The 11,241-nt window shown below is 38.4% G+C and overlaps 1 non-coding gene across 1 annotated transcript; it reads right to left on the reverse strand.

Annotated features, from left to right (window-relative positions):
* Positions 1-11,116: 11,116 nt before the first annotated feature.
* Positions 11,117-11,220, reverse strand: LOC145773087 (U6 spliceosomal RNA). The gene has a single exon (XR_014289498.1). It is a non-coding gene; the product is annotated as a U6 spliceosomal RNA (small nuclear RNA).
* Positions 11,221-11,241: the final 21 nt, after the last annotated feature.

Consider the following 11,241-nt stretch of genomic DNA (forward strand, 5'->3'; position numbering starts at 1 on the left):
CCGGTTACCGAGATTGGCAGAGTGAAGTTTTCCGATTGTTGAAGTGTTGTTGCCGAGAAATTATTCCATTCACTAGGTGCCGCTTTCACTAGGTGCCGCTGAATGGAGAGCAGTCCTGAAATGCGTTGCTCAAGCGCACACCCCGAGAGTCGAACCAGCGCCGCGTGATTTTGAGCCCGACGCGTAACCACTGAGCTAACGTAACTTACAAGTAGAGTTGTTTATGTACAGTAAAACTGTAGCTACACACTCACACAGCAGTGACGTTCGGTGGCTTAAACCGTTTGGGAAAGCAACTTGGAAATATGCTGCAGCAAGGTAGTAGACACGAAGGGCGTAACCGTCGGGCGAAGGCAACACTTCCAGCGGGGGGTCTGGGAGGCCTCCCCCAGAAATTTTTAAAAAACACTTCCAATTTGGTTGCGCTCTGAGACTATTTCCAAAACAAATCAAAAATAAAAATCTGTCAAATTGTGCTTCGCCTATGTCGTGATCATACATCCATTTAATGTTTAGAAGTCATGAACAATTTTAATTTTAACGTTGCAGGACCAAAATCCTGTGTTAGACATGGAATAATAGTTGTCTAAATGTTTAATTCGTCATGAATGTTCATTCTCAGATATTCAGTTAGGCCTACACTACAAAAACTAACACTTTGGCCTAAACATTACAACCGCAAGCAATTTGTACAAAAAGCTGGATAAGTTTGCCTCCTGCGTATAGAAGCTTAGGCCTAACGAACTATTGCATCCGCACCTGAACGTTCATTGGCGAAGTAACGTTATATCAACGCTGTGAAAAGGGCAAAGGCATGACTATGAAAGCTAGTAGGCTAAAGTACATGGCGAGGAGATATCAAAAAACAGCAACAATTATTTTGGCATTATGATGCTGTGCTGTGTACCGTGACGAGAGACTATTCTGACAAGTTGGTCTAGCCCAGTGGTTCTCAACCTTTTTTCTCTCGTGGCCCATTTTTCATTGCATAAAAATTCTGAGGCCCAATAAGTTTTTATATGATATAAAAAACTACAAAATAGGTTTATAAACAAAAAACAGCAGAACATATTTCAAAGCGGATTATTTATTTAACTGATCATTAGTGAGAGGCTTGCTCCTGAACATTGTTAAGCAACATATGAATTTTTGGAGAGATTGAAGATAGCGCACAATGCGCACCATCTTCCACTTCAAGGTGGTTCCTAGCCATTCAATTTAGCACGTCATCTGCACCAAAGTGGAAAAACCTGCTTTAAATAAATACGTCCTGCACTGCTGAAAGGCAGCATTTTTATACATTCTTTACCAATACGCTGATAAGAAGAACACATGCTTGCCCAAAATTCGCAGATTGATGAGGTCTCTAATATGTCTTTACAAGTAGAGTCGTAAATTCATGTTTTTTTTTCCGGAGTCTGACAAGATGCTGCAATATTTCAGACGATAAATTTATCTCCAAGTTATCTTCAGTCACAGATGAAATGGTCTCAAACATTGCAAAATCTCCCTTACAGCTTTTCGCTTCAAGTTTTTGCACAAACGCATTTAGAGCGTCGATAAAGTCAAGTACAGTCGTATTCCTTCTTTGTACAGTAGCTTGAGGAGATTTAAGCGGTTCAATTGGTCAAAAATATCAACTAGATAAGCAAATTTAAACATAAAGGTACCATCCCTAAAGAAAAATTCCAATTCGTACTTTCCCTGCATGTTCAGAAATTCTTTTAATTCTTTCCATAGTTCAACAACTCTTGCTAAACATTACCCTTGGTCAGCTAACGAACCAGGGTATAGTGAAGTAAATTTAAGTATTTAGCATTTATCTCCTAGCATAATTTTTTGAATACCCGTGTGTTTAATGTTCCATTATTGACAAAGTTTACCGTCTTGATAGGCTAACTGTGTTCAGAACATTTTGAAGACATTCTGAAAGAGTTTTCGATGCAAGGGCTTGTCTGTGTATCATGCAATGCATTGAGACGGCATGAGGTAAACGACTACCAACTGATGTTTGTAGGCCACTTCTAGCTCCTAACATGGCAGGAGCACCATCATTGCATACACCACAAACATTTTTCCAACCGATTCCTTCATGGTCAAAAAACGCTGCCAACCTTTCCCTCACATCAACAGCTCTAACATTGGTCTCTAATGCAGAGCAAAACGGGAAATTGTCATTTAGGTCTTTTTCTGTCATGTATCTGCAAAACACCAAGAGCTGGGAGCAAGATGCAATGTTGGTAGTTTCATAAAGTTAAATTGAGAAGGTTGTAGTAAAAAAAGGTTCTGTAGAAGTTCAAGTAGGCGACCGCTTTCAAAGATGCCTTATTTGTAACCACAAAGTAGATAATTACACCATAAAGTGTTGTAAAAACTGAGTTGATGTAGGCTAAGACTGTGTGTGGCAATTATTAGAATAATGATTGCCACATTGTAGCTAAAAACAGCATCATCATTCTTTGCTGCTAACATTAAAACTACTAAACAAGCACACAAGTGTAAAATTAACTATAGTGAGAAAAATAAAACAAAAATTTTCAATAAATCTCTCAATTTTTCAAATATGTGTGTGGCCCACTTCAAAATGCTTCTATGGTCCACCAGTGAGCCATGGCCCACTGGTTGAGAACCGCTGGTCTAGCCGCTCTAGCGAATGTACGCATTGACATCACTGGGTAAGCAACTCTACAACACATCTCATTGGCTAAGCAGCTAGTGACGTTTTGCAAAACGAGTGAAGATTGGATAAAACGAAGGCGTTTTTTGACATTTTTGAGCCTGGGAAAGCAAGTTTGATAGTTGCTTCCTTGGAGCTTCAGTGGTTGTTTCTGACAGAAGCGTTTGCGTTAATTGGCATCTATAGGCAAGACATGCGGTTTGGTGAGGACTTAGACTACTCACAAGCGTTACGAGTAATTCTATAGTCACGAATACAGTAATTTTCAAGTTAAAATAGACGTGATAAAAATAATAAGAAGTTAAACCTAGAATTCAGTCATTATATTTTGCATAGTTTTTGCTCAGGTAAGCACTGCTTTCCTTGATGTCCCTCACCGATCGTCACTGGCTATATATCAAGCTTTTCAGAGTAGAAAATTCTATACACAAAAGTATCGCGGTCTTCTCTGCAAAAAACGGTAGACACTTTGACATCGGACAGTTTTCCTTGCGAATCAGCTGATTTCAGTCATGCGACTCAGCACGTGATATTCTGACCGATAGAATAGGGAGCTTTGCCTCAAGCGTGCAATGCTCTCCGTGATACTGATAACCTAAGCGAAATTAGAGATGAGTTTGACGAGTTTGATCAACAAGCAAAAGCAACCTTGCCTAATATTAACTACAGAGCTGTCACTAGGAGGCAAAGAAATACACCTGACGCTTTAAGTGAACTCTCTTCAAAGGAAAGGTTTAAAATAAATTCCTTTATCCCTACCCGCACAACAACGTGTCGTTGGTCCAACGTTAGACCATCCGAAACGTCCCGTGGGCCCTCCGATGGTTTCCGACGTTGGCGCGTAACAAATTTGGCCAGCGGGCCACCTTGGGCGAATCGTCAGTCACAAAAATCGGTTGGTTAAACGTCGATCCCCCGGTGGCACACTGTTGGCCAACCCTTTCCCAACCATTTGCCACCTGCGACCAACCTGCGACCAAACGCTTTCGTTGGTTCGACGTGGGATCCACGACGCAATTTACAACTATCCTCATTGTGGCGAAAAAAGGCTTGGCTAATCGTAGACCCAACGTTGATGCACTGTTGGCCAACCCTTTCCCAACCATTTGCCACCTGCGACCAACCTGACGACCAAACGCTTTCGTTGGTTCGACGTGGAATCCACGGCGCAGTTTACAACTATCCTCACTGTGGCGAACAAAGGCTTGGCTAATCGTAGACCCAACGTTGCTGCACTGTTGGCCAACCCTTTCCCGACCATTTGCCACCTACGACCAAACGCTTTCGTCGGTTCGACGTGGAATCCACGACGCAATTTACAACTATCCTCACTGTGGCAAAAAAGAGTTGTTTAATCGTAGAACCAACGTTAGTGCACTGTTGGCCAACCTACGACCAAACGCTTTCGTTGGGTCGACGTGGAAGACGCAATTTACAATCATCCCTTCTGTGGCGAAAGCGATTTGGTTACTCGTGGGCCTAGTCTTGGCCATCATTTGCTAATCTACGACCAAACGCTCACGTTTTGCTCTGACAAGGGTTAGACATTACGACCTCACCAAACCGAAAACGTTTCTTAACTTTGACCACATGGTGGCGTGTTGTTAACTCACTTTTTTCGAGTTAATCTGTGCTGAAAATGATGACCACGAAGACGTGGGATCGAGGCCTCAATTCGCAGTACACCTTATCACTTATCATACTAGCATTCCACTCGGTACAACATTGCTAGAAAAGGCATTCATACAAGCAAAAAGTAAGACAGATGGCAGTTAAGTTTGTGTTTATTTCTAACCATCACAGCAAAAACAAAGAACATGCTAAATATAACAGCGGTCCAGAAAGGGCATGAGGCAAATTAAAATCAAATTTCCTGTCTTCCTTGCGTTTTTCAGCCAGTCGTTTATCTCTTGCGTATTTCAGCCAGTCTGAAATAGCGGCATGGATATTTGAATTTGTTGCTGTGGACAAGTTATGGGTTCTTCGTACTCCATCTAAAAATAGTAATGTCATTGGGATAAATTGCCAATAGCTGGTCCAAACCAATATGTCTAGTGGAAAAGGTTGGTTACTGAAGCCACGTAACTAACTCTAACAAGCAACTTTTTCCCATAAAGCAATGAACTAATCACACTGAAAAAGCTCTGAAAGTATCTCCCATGGATAAACTCAGAATTACATTGATTACAACAGTCTGGAAAAAAAAATGAGAATCATCCTGCTACAAATAAACTTTGAAACCATTTCTTCAAAGATTTTGCGAATTACTTCTATTACAAATACAAAATTATGATTTTTCGTCACTGTAATAAACATCTGTTTCATGCAACCTTGCATTAAATTAACTACAGAAGCTTTGTCTGTAGTTATTATTCATTAAAAACTGAGAGTTTGTTGAAAAAGAAACATAAGGTAGGCTAAAGGGGTAAATGCCGACCATGCTTGTGCTTGGAGTGAAAAAGGATTATCGAAATCTGATGTAGCCTCATCATCATCCGTCATCACCATCATCCATCATCATCAGCCTATTCCTCACAAATAGAGCAAGTTTTCATCGACCTGTATGGACCTGTATATTCAAAACAATTTGCTTTAAAATGTGAAAATGACCTTAATGACCTAACAAAAACTTGACCAAATAATTTAGTGTTTTTTTAGATTTTATGTTAAAACTAATTGCTTTTAATCAATTAGATCGTACCAAAATTGCAAAATTGTGATACAACACAGTAGTCTGAGCCATAAAACTGGTGACATAAAAATAAACAAATTATTGAGGGTGAGCTTTTTTTATCAATGTAGGAGGAAACACTTTGTTTACCAGTGTCCATTTAAAACAAACTGACTTGAAATAAGTAATAGTGTTGAATTGACTTTTCATTGATCTATTAAATAAGCATCTGTAACCTTTTCCTTACTTTCAGAATCTTTACAAAAAACGCACCGCGCAAGCTTGCTACAAAAAGTTGACTTCATTGAAAAAACAGGAGATAAGCTATTTAGTATTATCGAAACTAACACAAAAATCAATGCACTGCACAATACACACCCAGGTGTGTCCTAAAATCTAAATTTATGAATAATTATGTATCGGTATTGCATTATAATTAATTATAGTACTACATTGAACTAATTGAACCATCTCATGCTTTATCAAAAATGCTAACAACAATAAAAACAGCGATATGCAGTACCTATGCACTCTCCAATGCTTTTCCAGGCGACAAATGATTTTATTCGAGGCTGGAGCTTGTAGGCTTAAAATCTTTCGCAATTTCATTGGTTGGACTTTGCTGACATACCAAAGCACCGCAATATTATCTTTGTAATTCGTACAAGCCCTCAAGCCGTCACAACTCACTGTGAATAAATTTGAAAGCAGGGCAGCATAGGAAAAAAATGAAAAAAGAAGAGGATGACCTAATTAACACCAATGCATGACCTAATTAACAAAGAGCTGTTTATGGCCAGCCAGCAAAGCATGCTTTTGTATCAACATCTGTGAACGTTGAATCAATGAAAATCAATTTCTGCTCTGTTGTCCGGGTGAATCTAGTAATTAAACTTAATTCAATTCAATCAAACTTTGGATTTAATTAAACCACAATTCTATTTGGGTTAAATCACTGGCGAACAAAATCAGCCATTTTACATTGATTCAACATCTTCAAACATTGGATGAATGTGAAAAAATTGCACTTTGCTTTTCAAAAGAAACTTTTAGGTCGAAACGAAATACTTCGAAAATTCGAAGCAAACGAGATGAGAACAACAAGTTTTGTGGCTAAAGGAAGTAATTTGTATTGAACACTCGAAAGTCTGAATGGTTGAGAAATAGTTTTTGCCCACCACAAACATTCATTATGATCATTTGTAGGCTACTTTATGGGGGATATTTGCGGTTATTGTAAAAACATGATGAAATCATTTTTTTGGTCCAAATTAAATTATTTTATTTTGATGTAGTTAATTCTAGTCAAACGTTAAATACGGCAGATGTAGGCTAATGAAATTCCTTATCCTCAAACAAGACAACATTTTTGCATTTTGAGTTTTCTTGGTTATATTTTCAACAAAATATTATTTTTATATGAATTTTTGGCGACGGCTTATATTTCATTTCCAAAAATTTCCGATATGCAACCGATTTACTGACTTATAAACTATTGAAAAGCTGTAAAAACGTTTATCAAAAGAAGATGAATTTCTTTAATCAAATTTATGCAGCATTTGGTCATGCAACATTTTAATATAGGCTATTTGTATGAGTGATTGTAACATTTTGTTTCGTGAGACTTGTGTTTTCTCTAATTGAAAACTATTTGATTCAATTGCATAAGCATTTTGAATTCTATGGACTTTGAGTCTGATTGCAAATAAATAAATAAAATAAAATTAAGATTTGTTGGCAAAAGGTTTGCTTACAACCGAATGCCCACGGCGACGAACACGCTGTGGGGCCCACCATTGGCTCAACGTCACGTCAACAAACTATTTTTTATATAGCGTTTTTGTTAGAATAAACCTTTGTTCACTTTAATTTCGTCAAATTGTAACACATACTGGCCAATACTTAGAATTATTTTGTTGTGAATACGAAAAATGATTTTGTTGTAGAAAGGTTGGTTCACAACCGAATGCCCACGGCGACGAACGCGCTGTGGGGCCCACCATTGGCTCAACGTCGCTTCAACAAACTATTTTTTATATAGCGTTTTTGTTAGAATAAACCTTTGTTCACTTTAATTTCGTCAAATTGAAACATATACTGGCCAATGCTTAGAATTATTTTGTTGTGAATACAAAAAATGATATTTGTTGTAAAAAGGTTGGTTCACAACCGAATGCCCACGGCGACGAACGCGCTGTGGGGCCCACCATTGGCTCAACGTCGCTTCAACAAACTATTTTTTATATAGCGTTTTTGTTAGAATAAACCTTTGTTCACTTTAATTTCGTCAAATTGTAACATATACTGGCCAATGCTTAGAATTATTTTGTTGTGAATACGAAAAATGATATTTGTTGTAAAAAGGTTGGTTCACAACCGAATGCCCACGGCGACGAACGCGCTGTGGGATCCACCATTGGCACAACGTCGCGTCAACAACTACATTAGTCATATTAAATTTTTGTTGAAATAAACTTTAAAAATTCTTCATTTCACAGACTTATAATACATACTTGCCATATTTCTTAATTCGTTTGCCAGAAACACCAAAATTGAGATTTATGCTCAAAAGGTTGGCTGACAACCGAATGCCCACGGTGACGTACGTGACGTTGGTTCTTCGTTGGTTCAACGTTGTGTTAACAACCTATTTATGATATTGACGTTTGTTGAAATAAAAATTTATAAAAGCTTCAATTCACAGAATTGTAATGGGTACTTTTCATTATGTAACATTATTTCACCCGGAATATCAAAATAAACAATCGATGGCTGGAGGTTGGTTTTCAACTGAATGCCCACGACGACAAATGCGACGTTGGCCCACCATTGCCTTAGCATTGTGTCAACAACCAAGTTTTACACAATATATATTTGGTAAAAAAATGTTTTATGTGGTTTATATCACCAAATTATAACATGGGGTACCCTTTTTTAGTGATTCTTTGTACAGTTAAAGAAATAATGTTAGTTGGCAAACGGTTGTTTTGCAACGAAAAGCCGACCGCGACGTTCGCGACCGTTGGCCAACGATCAGCCGACATTGTTTGCTGTGCGGGTATGCTCGACGCACTTGAAGCTAATGGAGAAGAGCTAATGCGTACAGTGACACTGCGGAAATGTTTCTCTTTCTTGCTAATCTGAAAGCAACTAAGGTAGAAATTGTACGAGGCGTAGAACTTTTAAAGGAAACGTAGAAGCGTATCCGGAAGATGTTGACCCGAAACTTACTGATGAACTTCTACATTTTCATTTGTACGTGAGACAAACACAAAACCAAGGGCTTACCGGTACAGAAGAGCAATCTATTTCCTTGTCTCATGGAGACTTTTATGAAATTATGTGCAAGGAAAAAATTAACACTGCCTTTCCTAATGTGGAAACAAGCTTAATGGTCAATAACTGCTCAGGAGAGAGATCTTTCTCAAGGCTCAAAAGCATCAAAAATAAACTGAGATCCACAATGTCTCAAGAAAGATTGTCCGCACTGAGCATTCTGTGTATTGAGAGTGACAAACTTAAACAGATAAATTTTGATGAACTTTTGCATGATTTTGCTTTGACGAAAGCTAGAAAAAAAATTGGTAGCCTAGTCTGTAGTCTTACTCTATTTGATGGCGGTAACTATTTCTTATGTCCTCGTAAATAAACTTTACAATTATTGTAACGGTTGTTTGATCAAAGAAATTAAAATTAAAAGCAAAACTGCCCTAACTAAATTTTTATTCTTTTCATTAAAAATTTGCACCCACGAATGTGGAAAAAGAAAAGAACGAAGAGTTTAATGCACTCATATTTTTAATATTAAGCAATGACATGTGATGTTGTTTAGAGAGAAATTCTGAGCTAAAAAATAGGGAGGGGCCTCACAAATGGAATAGCCTAGGGCCTCTCACTGTCTAAATCCGGCCCTGCATACTGGTCTTGTTTTAAATACAGATTAGGCCCTACCGCTACCAACCAACTAAAGCGCGTCAATCTACTTGTCCCTAAACGAAGGGTGGAAGTCTATTGTGGTTTAACTCTCGATTGACCGTAGCCGCAATAAAATGTTCCGCCTAAGCAACAAAATAACTTAAGCAAAACTTCCCTGCAAATAAAATCATTGTATGAAATATTCATATGGACCATAACATCTTCAAATAGGCACATTATCATACGGTAGTAGGCTACTGGCAAACCAAATTGACAATCTTACAAAAAAATTATATACAACATATTAAAACTGCAATTTCTTTGTAAATGAAACACATTTAGATTGGAAGGTATGTTACATTAAGTTATTTGTTGCATGTCGTAGCCTATATTACGATAGTAACTGGCGCTCGAAAGACACTATTCCATTGAAAAGAAGTTAGGTAAAAGTACGGTACCGGCGTATATTTATAAAGCACAGCTTGTGAAGTTGTGAATGAACCTCAAAACTTTAGACTGCTAAGTGCTAGGCAGCGCCAGCATAGAAAGTAAAAGTAAGTCATAGCCTACCTAGCCTAATTCTTGGCCTCAGAATTTCGTACGGTATAATTATGCTTATAGGCTCAATAATACTTTAGGCCTACTTCTAATTTCCTCCTAGAACAGACTGAGTGCTCTGGTCAGGCCAAATTGAAGTCAAACAGATTAGATTTATAAATTCTTATAAAAATTAATAAATAAGTTCTGTTGCTACTTCTAAACTTCAACTAATCGCTGCTTAGCGACTTTACTAAACTTCCAATTATTGTTGTTGACTGGGATGGCGCAGCGGATAAGGCGCTCGCTTTCCAATCATGCAAACCTAGCTCGACTCCCGTCTTAAGCTGGTTGTTGAAAAACACCGCTCACCTTAACCCAAGGTGTAATAAATTGGGTGGGCGTAGTTGCTGAAGGAAAGGCGCCCAAAAGAAAGGAACTGGCCACCCTACTCTTGTTAGTGCCGAAGGCTTAGTATAATGGGAACCTTTTGTATTGGGCGCAAATTAGGCTAGATTTTGAAGAAAGTGTAAGTCACAAATTTTTCTTTTACCAACCGATTTTTGCGCCCCCCCTTTTCAATGTGGCGCCCATGGCTCGAACCATGCCTGCCACACCCTAGGTACGCTACTGTGTATATGTGTATAGCCCATGGCGATCTATAGCCTAATTATATACACGTGTTGCTATATTTTCAGCTTTCTGAGGCTTCTGTGTAATGATATAAAGCAGTGACGTTCGGTGGCTTAAACCGTTGGGAAAGCAACTTGGAAATATGCTACAGCAGGGGTCACCAAATGGCGGGCCGCATGCGGCCCGCCACGCTGTATCGCTGCGGCCCGCGGAAGGTATCAGCGTACCAGTATAACCAAAAATACTTTTCTTGAGGAGTTAAAGAGCACGAAGGCAAAAAATACTTTCCGGGAAGCATAAATTCGCATTGCATACGATTCCACCGACCAACCAATCAGATTATAACTTAGTTCTAGCTAGGTGGGGGTTGCTTAAAGTTATTCCAATGCGATGTCCAGCCACACTGTCCCAGTGGTTGATTAAATTTTTTGAACTTCGAAATTGTCTGTGAGCATAGGGTTGCTTATTTTAAGTTTGTAAATGTTATGTAAACACTAGTGCGAGTTTCACCGTTATTGTGCTTCACGAGCAGTGTTCTCTTTATGCAAGTTTTTGTTTGCAAAATAGGTCGGTGTGCCAACTCAATTTATAATAAATTGGCAAAATATTATATATAAATTTAGAGACTTTTTCTGGTTGTATTATGAAAATATTTAGCTTCTACTGCAAAACGTTTTTTTTTAAGAAATATGGAACGCTTCACGATTTTGCGTGTCATCCTTGCGCAGAAGCCATGCTAATCTTCTGTGTATCGTTCCAATTATAGTATATGTAGGCTACTGCCAAAGCAAGTATTGCAAAATGTTGT

This window comes from Aplidium turbinatum, chromosome 6, assembly GCF_918807975.1.
Source record: "Aplidium turbinatum chromosome 6, kaAplTurb1.1, whole genome shotgun sequence".
In the NCBI taxonomy this organism is placed as follows: Eukaryota; Metazoa; Chordata; class Ascidiacea; order Aplousobranchia; family Polyclinidae; genus Aplidium; species Aplidium turbinatum.